General features: G+C 41.4%; 1 protein-coding gene across 1 annotated transcript in view; it reads right to left on the bottom strand.

The window, feature by feature from the left end:
• roraa (RAR-related orphan receptor A, paralog a) overlaps nt 1–20,217 on the bottom strand; it is a 180,636-nt gene that overhangs the window by 82,738 nt on the left and 77,681 nt on the right. The window lies entirely within an intron of this gene.

Raw genomic sequence — 20,217 nt, 5'->3', positions numbered from 1 at the left:
ATGTGAAAACTTCTATTAAGTTCCTGGAACCTTGCAAAATCCTAAAGCTCTACTTCAAATACGTTTTTCGTTATGAATTTTTGAAGTCCGGCCCTCGGAGCTAAATTTGATCATTTTTGCGATTACTTCTAAGCCTCACCAATCGCTTGAGCGGGTTTTTTTTTTTTTTTTTTTAGCTCCAAAGCTATATTTAGCAAGATCTGTGGCACTCACTTTTTTTATATATATATATGTACTACCAAATAACTTCTAGCTATGGAAGGACTAAAATAATATTTCACAGAATCAAAATTTGGTTGAAATGAAAACTAGTGGAGATTTACATTTTTGAAAATTGAAGATTTTTCATTTTGGTATAACACTACTTATTGTTATTTAATTTGATTTCCATAAAACTTTTAGCAACTGTTTAGCTGCAAAACATTCATAGGTTTATGTGGATGTACAAATTTCAACCGTACCCAGCTCCAAGGGCCAAAATTCAAAGATACATCAAATTTGGATTAGTGTCGAGCTTTTTTTGTAAGATCTCATGAACCTAATCGAAGTTTTCACATGAATCTTTTCAAGAAATTCCATAACATATTCTGGGAGGGGTAGATGTGTTGGTATAAAACGACTCTAATGTTTAAAATGACAAATCAGTTGTGGGGTTGCTCTGTTCGTCATGTGAAATGAGATAAACACGTAACTGCAAAACCTTCCTGTGAGCGACTAAACCGTTCAGCGGTGACTCATTCTACTAAGAAATGTAACGTTAGGATTCTTTTATTATACTTTCATAATCTAAGACCCAGTGAATGAGGAGGATGCCTGCGGATGTGATCTAACAATTCACTTGTTAATGGTGCTTAACAGGGCTCTATCTCAGCATAAAGCTTTCATTAAGGCATGGAAATAAAAAGCAAATCGCTCCACTCCCAAACAGCCGTACACTGGGAACAATGATGATAGACTAATCAGTTTTGGGTGCAACTGGAGACACTCGTGCGCTGACTTAACTTCTGCTCTGCGTATGTGCTTTAAAATGAAATTCAAAATTCTGAGAGAAATTGATTTTTGATTTTTGAAAAAAAGAAAAAAAAAAAGCGGTCAAGCCTGCCACATCAACACTACATCAAGGCAAATCCTTGGCAGGGCTGTTGGCTGGAGTCCACGTATTCAGACTTCCTCCATAATGAGCATGTTATCGCATCCTGATTTCAATTAGGGCAGGACACAGATCTAGACAGCTGCATGTTAAAGTGTCTGCACCTCAGGATTCCCCACCGTTATCAGATGGGGGGGAGATGGCTGAAACAAACCTGATTGGTTCTGTGACAAATTGCTGCAGGTCACGGTTTTCAAACCGACTTGAGAATCCATTTGTTGCGCCTATCATACGGAGAAATCACACGTTATGTTGATATCAGAATTTCTGATTAGATCAGTGTTGTCGAGGATCACGTAAAACTAATATCTGGAGTTTTCACATCTTGGTCTTAGGTGAGGTTGAAAGGCCCAGTCGACATAAAGTGAACGTTGAAGGCATGATGCAAACTCACAATAGGGATTAATAAACACATGTTGTGATCTAAAGGTCCAACAAATTCACAGCCACTTAATTATGTACATGAAAACAACGCTGCACCTTTACTTATGTTATCAAAGCGTTGTCAACAAAAAAGTTCACACATACTTTCCGAGGTAAAACTGAACAAAGACAACACTATTGTCGGCAATTCTGACCCTTTGAAGAAATGGCTGTGACAGTGTGAAATTCCACAGACTCGTCACTGTGAGGATGAAAGTCTAAGAAAAGCAAGGGATGAAATCTGCATTCCCGAAAGAGCCTGCTGCTCTAATCTTTGCATTGTGAAGGCAAAAAAGACGAGTGAGTCAGATTTACGTCACCATTTGTTTGCTCTTTTTTCCACCCACAAATGGCTCTTCCTGCTTCCTCTTTCAGACTTGCCTTAAGGAGATGAATCGTTTTACAGTTTAGTTCCTCATTTAAATGAAGTGGGCGGGATGTGGGGAGGGTATTTTAATCACTTATATAAATATTTGCATTCACATGGGCTGACCCTTGGAATAGTCTATTACTTCATCTCTTTCACCCGCTGGCCCCCACCTCTCATCCAGACACGCTTATTTACCTCTTCTGCTCTCCCATTCACTAAGACTCCAACCAGCCTAGAGACATTAGCATAGCCACACAGCCAGACGGCTATGAAGCTTTGTTCTACGCTTTGTTCTGAGGGGACAAATAAAGCCCGCTATGTGAGACTAGTAGCAGAGGAGGAGAGGGGGGTTGGACCACTGGGGAGACTGGCAACTCCTCTGTTTCTACCCTCTAATGCTTTGACAGCAAGTAATAAATTGATCATAGCGTTGGGCATCACGCCGACCTTGAGAATTCTTCTTAAAGTAGTAGCCGGGCAGCGGAAAGAGAGAGGTGGTCATCTTCCGACTTACAACGCGTGTGTGATTTACTGGGAAGACTCCACGATAGTGATCTGGGATGGATCTCAGAAGAGACAGGGCTCCTGCATCTTTAATTGTTCAGAGGAACAGAGCCTCATCACAATTATAGAGCATTCAGGAAGCCTCCAAACTCATTTAGCTCTCCTCATCTGGGAACAGGAATCCACTAAACACAAATTCCTCTTCTGCCGCCTGCGGCAAAAAGCCTTCTTTTTTTTTTTTTTTTTTTTTTTCCAGAGTGAGAAGAGAAATAAATCTGTTATTAGTGACACACTCCGCTAACAATGGAAATTCAGTAAAGCCTTCTTTTTTTTTTTTTTTTTTTTTTTAAAGATTAATAAGATAAGAGATTTAAGAATATCCAAAAGACAGAGGAAAAGACTCATTGTTGAAAATGAAACATCTCCTCGTGTCAGCATGTGCAAGGGGGGGAAGAAAAATGGGAGAGAAAAGAAAATAAAAAAAACTCGACAACGCCCTGATTGTCCATTTCATTACTTTAATTAAACCTCAAGTAACCTCTAAAAATGTACACGTTTTTTTTTCTCTCTCTGTACAAAATACACACATTACGTCCGGCCTCTAAGTCTGCTTATCGTCTGTCTCTCTCCTGTGACCACACAGGGACGGTGAGAGAAAACACAACTTTTCATCTCTTTTTGCACTCATAATCCCTCTTCCTGTGCATAAACTATGATTTAAATCCTGCAGATGTTTAGTAAATGTGAGCTCTCCTATCCACACAAAAGCAAAGGTGAGGGATGCATTAAAACAAATAAGCCGATCAAGTCGCTGCTGCAAGAAGTACTTGTCAACACAATAATCTATTCTGCTGCTATATGTCACAATATGAAGACGTGAAATAGGAGAATGCCGCTGGCTATCGGCTTGTGCAAAAAAAAAAAAAAAAAACCGGCAAAGAGACAAAATCTTTAGAGTGATATTCTTTCTCATCTTAATGGATAGATGGCTGTTTACATTGCAGCTATTGTGATGGATGTCCCTCGGCGGCGGCAGTAAGTGCACTCTGATTCCTTGAATGGCCCTGGTGAGATGCAGCATCATAGACCGAAGCCCAGAGTGATAGAAAGGTGTGACCAGGTATTTCTCTCTCTCACACACACACACAAGTACACACTTGCACAACTCCACATCTCAGCCTTTCATGCAATCCACATTGAAGCTTTCAGGGGCCATGGCAGCAAATAAATATTTGAGGTAAAGTAAGCACGCTGTTCCCTTACCTTGGACAATGTACATTTTTAATGCTGCCACAGACCGGTCGAGCACTTTGTTGGTCCTTCTCAGGTGGAACAATGCCTACCACAAAGTCTGTACCCGGATGGCCTCCACTGATGTTTAGTCGCAGGTGACAACAAGCACTTCATTTTCAGGAGTTATGATTTTGTCACTGTGAATCACTGCAGGAATTTTCTAATCAAGACAAGAGCTTTGCATATTTTGCTCTCACCAACAATGACAGCAAGGACTGTGGAGCAATCAGTTTTAGTTAGGAAATGAAGAACGTCTCCAACATGCACCTGTAGAGGGCATCGTAACGCATGTAAGGAGTGGTGGCCCTCTGCTTTGTGTGCCATGTGAAGCTGATGAAGAAAAAAAAACAGACACGGCACAACTGTCACCACAATGCGAGTCTCCCTCTGTGTAATCACATCACCCTGATGGCGGCTCTTTAGTCATCATGGTCACATGAGAGAGGGGAAAAAGAAGTGACATAATTTCCTCCATTTCAGCACATCTGTTCCGCATCTGACAGCCATCCAGACAGACTTAGTGAAGTTTTCTGCCCCTGCTGTGGAGATTGTAAACAGGCCATTCAGCTTGTGTTGTTAACTCAAACAAGATGTGAGGCCCTCGGCCAAGTCTGCGTTCAACCTGGGGGCCCTGTGATTACACTGGACTCGGGACAGATTCGGTCCCTCGTTGAATGTCTGCCTAAGCCACAACACCTGGTCTGAGATCAGCGAGGGAGCACAGAAAAGACGCAGGATCTGAGAAGAGGGGTTTGTCTGCCGTAAGCCAGGGCTGAGTGCTGAGCAGACAACTCAGGTTGCGTAACACTGCCTACTTCAACACTAGCCTTAATGAGGAGGGAGCCTTTTCAATTCGCCTCACAATGACGAGCTGTAACAGGAGAGTGAGAGGAGAAAAGCACGTGGCTGCAGGAATCCCATTTGTATTTTCAAGATGAGCTCTTTCAGACAAAGGTGTCGCTCGGAAGTATCACTGTGTAATGTGGCTAATCTCACACCGAGAGATATTGTAAATGACTGCTTAAGACCTCTCATTCATCTGCAGCACTGCTCGCACTCATCCATTCGATCAGCATCATTTAGCACGTAAACATGCTGCCAGTGACAGGTATCAGAGCCGCCTCTCTAATCATACACATACCTCACCACTGTGGCATGTCCTCATCTATCTCCCTCTCCTCAGAGGCAGCACAGCCTCCCAATCAGTATGGATAATACCCTGTGGACCAACTACCAGCGTCTCCACAGACAGAGAAACACTGCAGCTAAAAAGAAAAGACAGCTCAGGCCCATTTAGCATTGGTCTGTTGACACTAATGGACACACAGGCTACACCCTCATGTTTGAGAATAAGGATATTATGCAAACATCCAGCCATCCCTTCGCTTTTCTCCCTAAAGCATAAGGTGGCGGGGGAACAATTGGTTTCATGGGTGCTGTGGGGTATCATTTGGTAAGGTCTCCCTGTCTCTGCCTCTACTTTCAGAGCTGGAGCTGGTGGAGTTTAAGAGGAAGGGGTATTATCTCAGACTCTTGCCAGCCCAGTGCACTCTTTGGGATAATGTTCTTATTGGGCGTGATCCTCCGACTGCAGAAGTCATGCTGTCTTTACTCAGAAAAGCAGAGGGGGGACTGGAGGTGGGTGGCTGGCTTCGCCCCAACAGATTTAAAAAAGAAAAAAATAAAGTTCCTGTTACACTTGCTTAAACCCACATGTTTGCAGAAAATTAGAGAATTAGCAATGACAAGAAAGGGGGTCATATTGCTATAATTACTCTTATAATCACACGAGAAGTGGAAGAAAAAGACACCGATTTGTTAGTTGTCACCGGTGAGGAACAACAGACTTGGTATTTAGGAGGTATTCGTAAAATGCACACAGGTAGGGACGTTTGAAAATGTATTTTCTTATTCCCAGTTTCAGTTTATCTTTGCCAGGTATTTTATAATAAAAAAACATCTGAGAGGATAACACTTGACTGCGCTCTTGCCGATCAAACAAACCACTCAGGAGGTCACGCGGACCGTATTCTTCACACAGCAAACTTTGAAGAAACTTCCTCGGTTGTAACTATAAGCTGTGTCAATATTTGACTGAGGCCCTGGCAGGATGTTCAGAGGAATCCGGGGGGATACGCAGTTCCACATGCACATATATAACACAGGAAAGCAATAACAGTACGAGCGTAACGTACAGTAGAGACAGGTACAACCTCAGCAGACCAGAACAGGTTCACAGGGTGCTGCCAACGATTGTCTCTGAGCTCAGCGAATTAAACATAGCATTATGTTAGCGCCTCCCCTCCAGCTCTCACATCAGAGAGTCTTTTGAAGAATAAATAAACAATCTGCGAGGCTTCAGGTGACAACACGGCATACTGGCAGCACCTCAGCATCTGATAAGGTCCATCTCCTTGCCCGTGGCTCACAATCAGAGAGATCAATTTCAATCTGGAGACGTGATAAAGAGAGTTGACAATGCGCCCCTGCAGCTGCAAATACACAATGTCATGTCTGAAAATAACTGATGAGAAATGATCTGAGCTCAAAATGTGCATTGATTTCATTGCCTCATTCCTTTCCTATTCCAATAATTTTAGCTTTCAGTTCTGTCAACGGCGGGACCTCAAAAAAAAAAAAAAAAGGTAAAACTCAACAGCACGGCTCACGTGTCAAATGCATAAAAAGATCACCTTCCTGGGAACATATGAGTAAAAGCTATTGCATTACAATATTTTTTTTTTTTTCCAGTGTGGTTTCTCAACTAGCTAATCTAAATGATATAGTGTCATTTCATACAGCAAATGTGCTCTTTATTAACCAACAGACTCTCTAGTGTTGCTTGCCAGACGGAGGTGATTGTGTTATCTGTGAGGCCGGCTGTGCAACTCTCCGCTGGGCTCCTGCAGCTCAAGGATTGTCCCTTACCTCTCTACTACCCCAAGCACTGCTTCTCCCCTGCACTCTAATTGCCTCCATTACTGTATCTGCAGTCAGATAAAATGCTAATTTCACAGCACATTAATTTCTCCAGGCTGAACAATAAGCAACACAAAGCCCAGGCCGCCTGTCTTTGCCTGGGCAAGCACGTCTGCGGCGCTGGGCTCCTTCCCAGTGGTAGAGGAGTGAGAGCACCATTATGCACAGGTCAATGAAATGAAGGAAAAATCCATCGATTCTACATTTGAAAAGAAAACACAGGAGAAGGGCTGGGGCAAGGTGATTTATCAGTCTCAGACGGAGTCTGGCAGTCAGGCCTGGAAAATGCTGGGGAAAAATGCTCCATCCTCATTGGCCTGCTTCAGCCAAGCCATAATACAGTAACATCTGTCTATGAATAGATATTGCTTTTCAACCTTTACCTGGAACGTGCAACACTTTTAGACATGGAATCAAACTTGTAGATAAAAGTGTAAGTTAACTACAAATGATGCGGTGTTGACATTTTGCGGATTTTTAACACAACCATGTCTCTGATCTACTTAAGCATTATGGGGTGAATTAGCTAATTTCATATCCATCATTTTTTCCTTCTGGAGTTCATCGATCATCCCTATTTCTCTTGCTCTGAAGCACCCGTCTGTGTACATCAACCTAATGTTCTCATATTATATGCATGGCTTGATTCCTCCCTCCAGCATCCCCAACTGTCTCTGGATTAGCAAGTCCACACCCCACTTCACAAATCAAAATGTAATAGCTCCCATCCTCTAATGGCTACACAACACACTTCATTTATTCAACCACAGTTTTTAATAAGTCATTATCAAATTCCGCTTAATTCTATTCAGCCCTCCAGGATAGCGAGAGCGGTGACGGAAGCACTGTTAACCCTATGCAAAATTTGCATTTGTTTGTATGTGCACGTGTGTGTGTGTGTGTGTGTGTGTGTGTGTGTGTGTGTGTGTGTGCGCGCTTGTGCCAGGAGCACAGTGGATTCTGACCCAAAGACTCTCTCTTCCTGGGAGAGGCAGATTTCCACACTGGAGTGGGGCTGGTCGCGACTTTCTCCGATAAGCCCTTCACATGAAGAGCACTGGAGGGCTCACTGCAGTGTGCACCAACACAAACAAGTCACATCAAGTCACAATTCAGCTCCGCAATTATACAGCGTAATAACAAAGCGCACGGAAAACTAATAGCACTGTGAAAAAGTTAAGCACCGATGCTTTCAAAATGATGTCATAAATATGATCTGCCTTTAAATAAACACCGATTCTCAGAGGTGCACTTGCGAATAGTTTTCTGCTGTATTTGGCAGGTGAGTTGTTTAAAGCATATTAGAGAACTTGCCATCATTTTTTGAATTTAAGTTGCATCATCAACCTCTGTGTCTCAATGTAATCCCAACCTGATCACATTTTATATATCAGTCTTTACAACTGGATCTCAAACTGAACTAAAGGACTATTGCACATGAATAATAACCTAAACAACTGCACATTTTGTCCCCTCGTGTTCTTAATTGATAGTTTGATGTTAACAACAGGCTGCATCTACTAATTTAAGTGTGTTTTTTGTACTTACAGTCATTAAAAAAGTTGAAAAAAATGGAGGCAAAAATTTAGAGAAATTGCATGCATGAGTAAGAATACTGATTTTCTAGGTTATATTTCTAGACTGCTCACTAACTGCTTCCACCACAATTTCATCATTTGGCAAATACCCACAGTTAAGTATCAGCTAGCGCACACACACACACACACACACACTAGTGCAAAAACTCACTCGTGGTCCGAGGCCAACCAACAGCGTCAGGGCCACTAAAGCCAACGGAGATGTTTTTGCCAGACAACAGCCATTTAGTCAAACTGTCAAAACATATTAAGTGAACATTTTGCTGATTGGATCTGTTTACACATTGGCCTGGTAATTTAGATAAATACACTGCAATACTCAAGATTTACATAATTTTTTTTTCTTCAGACCACTGAATTGGACACTTTACAGCCAGACAGCAGATGACACAATCAAACTCAAAGCACACTAAAATACTCACAAAAATACAAAATCAGCAGTAAATTGCTGAACTAAAAATGCTAAAAATGCTGAACCTAGTGAGTCAAAGCAGCATTGTCACTACCAAATAAAAAGTATGATCTTTCTTTAAAGTTCTGGATGCTGCTTGGAAGAAAAGTCTAAACCTTTAACACGTTACATCCATTCTTTCTGCCTCTAAATAGTTGTACTGTATGCGCTAAGGAAGCAAATTAAATATTTTTACTCTTTATCAAACAATTTTTTCCCCTAATAAAGGAGTTTCTATCTTGATGGACTTCACAAATAATGACATGTATAAGAGGACGAGCAGAAATGCTATGAAGTAATCATAATAATGTGTTATTAATACTGTGTAATCACTTTTACCTATGAATTGTTGTGCTTTCGCTAGTGCAGAATGAGTCAGTTTATATGTCCATTAAGGGCAGGTTCTCTTCCATAAAGTCTGCCATGTTTCTACAGTGGCCCACAATGGACAAACCAAACTCCAGAGAAGGGATTTTTGCATTTTTACACCCAAGTGATGGCTGCCATGTTTAGAAAGAGATGGGAGAAGGAGGGAAACGTTGTTGGTTATAATCTGCAACCCCACTGCTATATCCCACAGCATCCTACATACTGGGCCTTCAAAACTACAAAAATCCTTATGTTGGGTAATATGCCAAGATGCCTAATCTAATGAATTACTTTAGCAGATTTGCACGAAACATGATATCATAAAGAAATAACGCTCCATTTCACATTAATAAGTCATATTGGTTTAAATAAACGGAGCGGACTGTAAAACAAACAAATAAATGTAAGATATTTTACTGCACTATTAGGTTTATTTCAGAACGGCGAACACACGGGAACTTTAAAACCATAGATTAACTGAAACTATTTGGAAATTAAATATAAACCGTCTAATAATTCTTCTGTATACAGCGCGTACAGCTCGGTGGTTCAGAGCAGCGAAACACAAACGACGGCTCGTGTTTCTTCGTAAAATAACAGGATTCCCTCAGTGTCTAACGTAAACCCGCACACCGTTGGAAGTATAAACATTCTTACTTAACAATTTCAAAACTGTTTACCGTCCACATAACTGGAATGGAACTGAATATCTATTAAAACACAGTCAGCGAGTGAAAGGCTTAAGTGTGGCAGGCCCGGTTACATCATACTCGAGCCGGTATTAACCCCTGTTTCTGAGGGCTGTTCTGGCAAGTCTGTGTGGTTCCTCCTGTTTCCATTCAAACACTCTGAGTGCTGTGGAAGTGTTGACAGACTGAGCACGCCCGCACTGGCTGGCTGGCTGGCTAGGGACTGGGTGGGGTGGAGAGAGAGCCTGCTAGAGGAAAAGGAAAGAGGATAGTAGGCTGGTGCCACAAGCTGCACGAGGGACAATGAACAGACAAGCTCTGTTAACTCTGCATCTCGGCATGCATCAAGCAGGCACAGTGCTAACAGCCTAAAAAGATATCAGACGGTGTTTAACGAAAGTGTGGAGGACAACTGATAGGTGTCTAAGAAAAAAAAATAAAAATCATCGGTGAATGTTTGATGGCAGGTGGGATGCCACGATGCCCGCCTCCCCTCCCCTAATTAAACCATTACTGCAGGGCGTGGAGACTTGGAGGGGATTACATAATGCACTCCAATGTGCGAGAATGGGCCAGTCCCAGTGGACAGCAGGCACTGAGAAGAGAAAGAGTAGAGGAGAGAGGCATTTGAGGCATTTGAGATTAAGTCCCTTTCATCTTCAACCAGACTCATATTTCCTAAAGTTAAGTACTAGATGAAGACTGTGCGATTACTCTCTCCCTCTCCATCTCTCTCTTTCATTCTCTCTTTCACACACTTTTTTTGCACATATACACACACACTCTCTTGGTCTCTCACTTTTTTTTTTTTTTTTTTGAGTTTAGTGGAGGACTCACGAAATGTGCATTCAAATGCCTGTGGAAGACTCAGGCTCCCAATCCTCAGTGCTAAATACAGGAATTTCTAAGAATCACAGTTCAAAAAGGAGACACTTAGCTATCTGCTCTCACATTTCACAAGAGAACCAAAGTCAATGGCTGGCCTAGGATGCTTATAGTAGATGCTTCAGCGTGGAGTGAACTACCTCGCGGACTGCCAAGGCGCTGCCTAATCAGACAATGAGGCTTATTTGTAATTCTCCTCATGTGAATGAAACGAACACATATAGAAATAAAGTGCATAAGCGTCACACCAATGTAATCAAAGAGAGAAAAATGGCCTGATGTAAAACAAGAAAACAAAACGTATTGTGACCAGAGGAAGCGCAGGCATGTGCTTGCATTCGAGGAAGCATTTTTCAGATTTCCACAAAGCAGATGCACATAATACTTGCACAGTCTTTCAAACATGCTCCATCCTGAGAAAACACTTTTGTTACTACCCACACAGGTCATAACTCACACTGCAGGTTACACCTAAGACGGGCTCCTTGAAAAAAAAAAACATCCAAACAGTTTTGCGTGCAGTTTTTCTGCTTGTGAGGCTACGACGATCCCCTCACATCATGTTCCTAAACACCGAGATACACTCTGATAGGAACTCGTAAAACAAACAGCGAAAGCTCAGAGAGGTCACATGTGCATGTAGAGATGGATGCGTTATGCTAAATCTCACATGTGACGGAATTGTTTCAGCCAGAAAACGGGAGGCAGGAGAGTAAATCACTGTGATTGCTCACAAACAGCTGGATTCAGCTGAGATACGCTCAGGTTGGGGAGCTATCACTCAAGCCCCGAGAGACAGAACACTCAAATCCGCTCTCTCTGAGCCCTCTCCATGTCAAGTGGATGGGGGATATCATGACATGAAAAATGTCTATTCTCTGGCTCCAATCACATCGGCCGTCATATGATTAAAACATTGCAGCAATCAAGCAAATTCCTGGTTGTGTGTTTCTGTGAGAAAAGGAGCGATCGCCACCAGGGCAGGGCTTCTCCACTCAGCAGTGTTTGCTGAAATAAATCCTGCATCTCCAGTGGTGCCAGACAGCAGACGCTGTCTTTGCCAGCTGTCTGCCATGCCGCTCTGCTCCATTCTACCCGCCGCTTGCTGCCGTGACTGCTGTCCGACGCTCAGCACTCAGCCCCTTGTTTTCATAACAGTTCCGGCACGGACGGCTGGCACAGCTGTTCTGTGGGTCCCCACGGCCTTTTAAAAAAGGCAATAAATCAATCTAGGCACTCAATACAGGCGGGAAATTGACCAATTAGAGTGGCCCAAGATGCTTATGTTCAGGCGGACGATTTTACAAATTGGCTATCTATTTATACCAACACAGGCACTCCACAAGAAAAATTCACTGGCTGCAGTCAGTGCATTAATGCTTTTTTTTTTTTTTTTTTTTCTCCGGCAACAGACACCACGTCTTAGTATTCTGAGGCCCTGCTGCTTAATCACACATCCCTCATTCAACACAGCCTTTGTGTAACTACTACGTTCTTTATAACTCCCACTGTTTCTATTAACAACACAAAGAACAGATGTGATCAAACATCAAATGGCGTAATTTCATGTTTGTTTCTTTTTTATACTTTCGGTGCAAAGAAATAAAAATAGTCTTGTGCAGACCTTTTTAGTAATGAGGTCTTATTAGTATGTAGATTCACTTGCTTTGACAAAGCCTAATGAGAAGAGGCTGCCCAAAGTATTACTTACAAGTAATTATTTATAGCATGTTAGAGTTTTACAGGCGATCATTTATTTGGCTTATAAGAGCTGTAGGTGCAGATGATGGTTCAGTATAACATAAGTAAAAGGTGATGTGACTCAATGAATGTTATGAACATTACTGTATGTCTGATTATGTTCATTCTCTTTTTTTTTTTTTGAAGTCCAACTCTTGGTAACACTGTCACCTTCTTAAGCATTTATAAGCAGCATATAAAGATGTAATAAAGGGTTTATGACACACTATAATGTGTGTTTTAATGCATGTACTTACCCACAATTATAAAATCACATTATTACAACTCTTGGTAACACTGTCACCTTCTTAAGCATTTATTAGCAGCATATAAAGATGTAATAAAGGGTTTATAACACACTATAATTTGTGTTTTAATGCATTTACTTACCCACAATTATAAAGTCACATTATTACAACTCTTGCTATATTTGCACACAGAAAAACTAACATATATCAACTTACATCTGCAATATAGTGTGTTGTCAGTCATTTATTAAATTATATATAATGCTTAAAAATGCTAAACTTTACTTAGAGAATATTAATTAATCTCTCCATGCAAGCTAATACATATAACCAAACTGTCCAATGTGCATAAACATCACCATCATTATTATTTTTCAGCGTTACTCCATCATTTTTTTAACTGCGGGCCTGTTGCCTGTCTAAAACCTCTCCCCTCTCCAAAAAAAAAAACCCCCCCAAAAAAAAATGACTGAAACTGAACTCCATTAGGAGCTACAGGTACTCTGGCATCTGTTAACAATCTGTCTCTGTACTAGCACGTTTCCCACTCTGTCTAAAAAGCATTTATTGGAAGCCTTTTCATTAAGCAGACTGAACATCATCCTGATGCCTTTGTTGTATGATTATCAATCTCCAGGTGACAATGAAATAACAGGCTGCTTGCACCTGTGTGGCTGTAGCTCCATATGCTGCTCTTATTAATAAAAAAAAAAAAAAAAAAAAANTGTCACTGATCCTTCCTGCTCATCCCATGTGTTGTTTTTCTCTCACATAAATCCTGTTTTCTTGATTGTTGCTCTTTAATATAACTATGACAATAATTGCTCAGAGTCATGTCACTTTGGCCCTTAGCTGTTTGGGTGTATCCAGATATTAATAAAAAAAAAAAAAAAAAAAAAGTACCAGTATATGTTAGCATTCATCCCCAGAACTGGCTGATGCAATGCTCGGGCTAAATCATGCACAAGATCCAGAAACAAGCCACAATGGTGGTTTTGTAGAGCCGCTGGCTAAACGTGGTAAAGCCTAATTAGTGCTAGTCTGTAACAAAGTCCACTGACTGCGTTCTGAGGAATGCCATGAGCACAAGCAGCAGTCCCTTATGTTATGCTAAGTAGAACTCCAGAGCATCATTATCATTCACAGTCTACTTGCCTGCAGACTCATTTATGCTTACATGTCACTTTCCCTCTATACAGTCTAATCAGCTGATTAACACACACACACGCGCGCACACACACACACACACACACACACACTCAGTGGAGACTTTAAAGGTTACAGTTCTTATCGCGAGCACTTGAACTGGATCACCCTACTGCACGGGGTTATCTAGATTAAAATAAACAGGAAACGCAAACAAACAGGATCGTGTTGTTTTTCTGCTCCATTCTTTCTCCAAAAAAGGATGGCTTGTGGCTCTTTAGCTGCAACAAGGGAGAAAAACCCCACTGCTTATGCTCTGACTCAATTCCCTCCGCCTGGCACGACTCATCAGCCACTCATTTGTGTCTTCTCTTCTCGTCTGTGACCATGCATGTCACTCAAGTTCGAGGGTTGGATTTGTGCGCAACAATTGTTATCACTTTAAAAAAAAAAAAAAAAAGAGATACTTTCTGCATTTTCAGCGCACATTGTGCCAGCACTATTAGAAATATTTAAATAATATAACAGGGTTCAAACACTTCCATTTTGATGCTATCAATTACTCTCTTTATTCCTCAATTCCAACCCCTTAAATATTAATATGATTCCATAATGAGGCTGAGTGGTCGGAATCACTCACTGTCCCTCAAGGCAGCTTCGCAGTGGACGAGTGCACAGACCTCGCTTGATGAATAAAACCATCCCATTAAGCTACACTTCACCACTCATACATGCCTCCGTGGAAATTTTGTCTTCCTCTTTGTCACAGGAACTAAATAAAAGGCTCCATGTTCGGTCTGCAGGTGCCTCCTCTAATAACTACATTCCTCACCTGGTGTCTCGGAGCTGCACGCTGCCAAGTTAGATTTAATAAATTGTAATAGGTTTATGTGTGTGCTCGCGCATGCATATGTTATGTTGTGCGTATTTTCTGTGTTTCTGTGTATCTGGTGGTCTCTGGTAAGAATATTCAACTGCGCAACACAGAGACTCAAATACAAACTCGCACTCAATAAACCAGGAACTTAAACAATTACCCACAAATGGTTTGCTCCTTTCTTCTTTGATGGGCTTGAAAAACAGTTTTTCATGCTCCCAAATGAACTGCATGATAAATTCTATGGGGTCAGTGGTTTACAGGCGAAGGAGGACCTTTCAATTACTGCCTGATGAGGCCTGAAAAGAGACAGTCCTCAGTGGAGTGCACAGAATGAGAAATGAGACGCTTAAGATCACTGAAATTGTTACATTTCAAAAAGCAATTTTCTTAAATTGCTGAACAAGTTACTAAAATCAGACACGCAATTAGGATCTGATTTTTGAGAGTGGAATTAAAGGAGTGGCTCCACTATCAGCACTGTCTGGGGTACAGGCAACCGTTGCTCATCTCCACAGCGAGGCTTTTATGTGTAGGACCCCATATCATGCAACTCACACAATCTAATTAGCTCCTCTCGAATGGAAGAACACTCATTTTGAAATGCAGCTAAAAAAAAAAAAAAAAAAAAACGGCACAAGATAACTTGGGCTGCTGTTATTGTCGCATTTATCGACAGATCCTCCCTTTCATGTGTCATGTGAAAATGAGCGGCCATGCTACTGAATCATCACTATTTAGACAGTCAACTAATACACTGTGAAATGAGCACCACTTCAGCATCACAGAGCAAAATAAATCATGCTGCGAACAGAGCATTTGACAAGAGCGTATATTATTTCCATAATACTAGCAGCTTGATACTTCTTGTAATAGTGTATTAGGAATGATCCCCTCTTGGAACTGCACTGACCTTTCACTGAGCAATTTAACATAATATCCTTCAGAGAAATTAAGTGACGGCAGGATTTGCTGCTCAGTCACAAATTCAATAGGACTTTTTTATGCGCATGCATGCCCGCACATATACAGTAGCCTATATGTACACTTAGAGTTAGACAAAGTGAGACATGTGCGGATTCACCCAGACACACACACACACACACACACACACACATATGCACAGACACACACAAACACGCGCACACACGCACGCGCGCACACACACACACACACAGACGAGGCAACCAGTGAACCATGAAACATCTTCATCCATCTCTGTTCCCATGGCAACAAGTGAAATCATATTCCTTTTACAACTTTGTTCTCCACTCAAAAATGTAGCCATCTGCTAAAAACATATAGTCGCACAGAAAAGTTATGTGATGAATATTTTAGAGGGCTTTGCTAGCGGCTGCAGGCATTATGGTCCCTGGCCAACGTCTTCCTTCGAGGCAGAAAACAGCCACATCCTCCCCCACTGTGGCTGATGCTGAGGGGGACGTCCTTCTCCAGGAGAGTCCTGGCTGCTCACACTCCTGTACAGCTATAATTCCTCTACCAGGAAACCACAGACGTGTAGCTGACCTGTCTTTTTCTTTTTATTTTTTTTGAGCATTTAAGTACTCTCAGTTTTCAGTTTTTATAGTTTCAAATTTATGAGTGTGATATTAGTGAAATTTAAAAATTTAATTAAAAAAAAAATCACTTACATTTACTGAAATGCGGTTGTGAAATATTAAATTCGAATTTAGCTTAACAAAATGCTTGAAATGTTTTTAAAAGGATAAATACTGCTCTGTAATACAAGCCTACAGTCTTGATGTCAGACTCAGCCCCTTAAAAGTTTTGAAAATTGGAAGAAATTTCAAGTTATTTTTGGTTTGTTTGGTCTGTTTTTATGTGAGCGTGTACCTAACAGAGATGTCTCGTGGTGGCTTTTTATTTTGTTTTGTTTGTTTTCTTGCTCCTGTGTTGATCAAATATATACCAACTGACTAACAGGTTAAAGAAAACCTCACCAAAAATCTTACTGTTAGTATTATTTTTTTTACAGCTACTATTGCAATAGTCAGACCAGCTGCAACATTTAAACCACCGGCCTAATCCTGAGTGGGTAACCTTCATGCTGCCAAAACAGTTTTAACCCACTGTGGCATCGACATCGGACCTCTGAGGGCATCCTGTGGTGTCTGGCACCAGGACACGGGCATCGTGAAGGCTCCATGAGTTGGGCCTCTTCCAACACATCTTGTGGACACTGGATCGGATTGGGATCTGGAAGAGTTTCGAGGCCGGGTCAACGCCCTTGGCTCTTTGTCAGGTTCCTCAAACCGTTCCTGTGCATTGTGTCCTGCTGTGGGAGGCAGCTGCTGTCTGGGACCACCGCTACCTTGGGAGGTTGTGCTCGGTCTTTGGTGGGTGTCAGACTGACTTCCACATGAACGCCAGGACCCGAGGTTTTAACAAGATAATCAATGTTATTCACTTCACTCGTCAGTGGTTTTAATGTTGTGCCTGATTGGTGTACATTCACCACGTTCGCTCAGACTTAACACATCTTTCCTGTCACAGAGCTGATTAACAATCACGCCATCTGGTTGTAAATAAGCCTAATGATAATAGCATTTTTACACCTCAACAGTCTCATATTTCACAGGAGCGTAATCAGAGGAAAAATGGGGCCTTTTTTTTTTTCTTTAAGTGCCAGTTTTTCAATGGTGTCTTCATTGGTACTAATTGGAATCACAAAGCTACTTTCATTCACCTTTTGAACCATGAAATTATCTATTCTTCAATATCAATAGACAAGAATTTAATAAAAGATTTTTTTAGAATCCCTGGAGCATATGTTACAAATCGTCTAGCAACACAACAGACTGTCAAACACATTCATTTACCTTCAGTGTATCTGGTAATAATTCCATTCAATCTTTTTAATGAATAGTCAAATGCATTTAGGCAGACATTGTGAGCCTGACCAGCGGCAAAAAATAGACTGTTAAGTCAGGCCAGTGCAATTCACATCTAACATTTAGCATGTTATATTAATAACAACGGGACATTATGTCAACATTTGGCATTTACATAAAATATAATGTATTACACATTACCCTCTTTGGGGAAAAGAGGGGAAAACCTAAACAATGTGGCTATAGTACATAGGATAAGTGATTTAAATGCATGACCTAACAGGGCAATCGACATGAATTACCAAAAAAAAACGAACAAGAGACTATCCCAGACATGACGTCATGGCTTCACCTCCCCATTATCACTTCATAAAGCTGTTGCTGTAAAAGTTAGCGAATAATTGCCTAGTTACTCAAAACACAGGCCGCATTCACCACGCACTTGGAGTTTGGTGTGGAGATGAAAATAGGTCCGATATTCACTTTTCTTTTAGAGATTTTCCCTCTTAAGCTGCTAAATTGCTCCACTCAGCTACCTTCGTCTGCTATACGGTGCTGTGCTGGCAGCGAGCAGAGAGGCTAGTTTTGTGAAAGAACGCTGCAGCTGACAATGGATATTGATGGCACCAAAAACCAAAACACTGAACTGAAAGACTGTGAAATTCTCCACAGACCTGTAAAAAAACTGAGAGCTGGGTAAAAATGCTCCATGCATTTGTCACGACGAACAGGTTTCACATTTTACTTACAGAAAGAACTACAGTTTTTTCAGCTTTTGCATGCATAGTAATACATTTTATTTGGATAATAATGTATGTAGTTGGGAATTTCATCCTGGAATATTTGCCCAAATGTTAATTTAAAGCATTTTAAAACAATATCTCCATTGCTATGCTCATGCAACAACACATACATTTCTTCTAAATATGGAACTTTCAACACAGTCTGCAATTTGTGTTTGTCATTTATCGAAAAGAAATATTTCACATGGTTTTCAATAAGCTACTTTTCTGTGTGTCTTTTGAACAAAAAAAAAATGAAGCAAACCGAAATGGATTTAGGCGCTCCAGTGATGGAGCAGAGAACACACTTCAGACGACACAGCTCAGACCGCTCTCACTTCCAGTCTGGAGCGGTGCCAGAGAGCTTCACATGGGCTGAAACCCCATTGTGTACCAGTGGGTTCACTCCCAGTGCAATACATTACGGGTGGACAGAACGCTGCTGAGGAAGAAAAGGGACAACTGAACCGGTATATTAAGCACAACAGCATCCAATCCATAAAAGTCAGCATTAATAGCCGGGCTGGCCATTTAATATTTCATCTACAATGAGGCCAATTTAGAGGACTTGAAATGAGCTGTTGGAAAGATGCCCATTTTTTAGCACCGTGTCACACACAACACGGCCGCATTATTTATTCCCTCCTCTGCCCCCTTTCACCTGCCAGAATTAATGGCTCACAAAAAGCTAATTATCCGGTTTAATCTGGATTATAATGTATGTTCTCCTGACCAACAGCAACAGTTTGCGAAGCATATGTAGCAACTCTGTGGTGTTCCGCTGACCTCGTGTCGAAAACATTACTCTGGAGGACCGGCACTCTACACACCAGATGGGGGAAGACCAGGCTCAACTGTTTTCTGGAGAGGTAAGAGTCTGGCTAAAACAACTCGCATTAACACCACGGCCAACACATCTGTTTCATCCCGTGGCTGCAGGAGTCCCGCTCATTTTTATTCTGCCACTTTTTTCGGTTGTCTGGGAGGAACCGTTCAGACGACGGGCCCGCTCGGCGCGCGGTCAGGAGGAAATGTTATTTTCCTGTGCAGTGACAAGTTTATGTTCGACCGCAAAGACGTAATGAAAACTATTGTGAATTTCCTGAGGCTGCTGTTTTTTGTTTTTTTTTTACATTTGCATTTTTGAGAAGTAGAATTTACATGATGTCCTTGAGATTCTCCAAAAACACCTATAACCAAACACAAACTCACATCCTTCTAAAAAAAAAAACAAGAACAGATTTTAGAACTCACAGCAAAGCTTCTACTGACTTGTAAAGGAGTCTCACAGTGTTTTGGCACAAAAGATGGTAGCTACAAAACAAGTCACAAGTTCACTTCACCTGTTCTGGTGCAAAATCAAAGCCACCTGTTGACTAACTATGAATTGAGGTGTTGTTTTAAAATTATATTTTATATATAGAATGTCACTTTAAGACATTTCAGCGATCAGGAGAGTTGTCGCTTGAGTTAGTGACATCTGTCTGCAGTAGTAACACTGACACCTGCTGGGAGAGGAGTGATTCCTGGCTAAACTGGGACAGGTAGAGGAGTCACCTGTACCTGAGAGGAGCAGGTTCGGTGCCTTAGCAGCTCTTATAGCATCACAGCAACAGTTTCTGCAGCTCTGATATAAATGCATTATACGCCTCATTCACTTTGTTTAAAATCATCTAAATTATTGGCATCCTAAATTCATGCAAACCGCCGTGGGATGAGGGGGGGATGTGGTGAGTGGTGGCCACCGGATTTTAGCTTAAATACAAATACTGTATCTATCCTTCCCTTGTTGACTGCATCCTCCGGCTTAGAAACAACTTAAAGTAAATCTTACCCCTTCCCCTCCACCCAGCTCTGGAGG

The sequence above is a fragment of the Stegastes partitus genome, unplaced genomic scaffold, assembly GCF_000690725.1.
Source record: "Stegastes partitus isolate 25-593 unplaced genomic scaffold, Stegastes_partitus-1.0.2 Scaffold259, whole genome shotgun sequence".
Taxonomy (NCBI): Eukaryota; Metazoa; Chordata; class Actinopteri; family Pomacentridae; genus Stegastes; species Stegastes partitus.
This window is presented reverse-complemented; position numbering and strand designations above follow the sequence as displayed.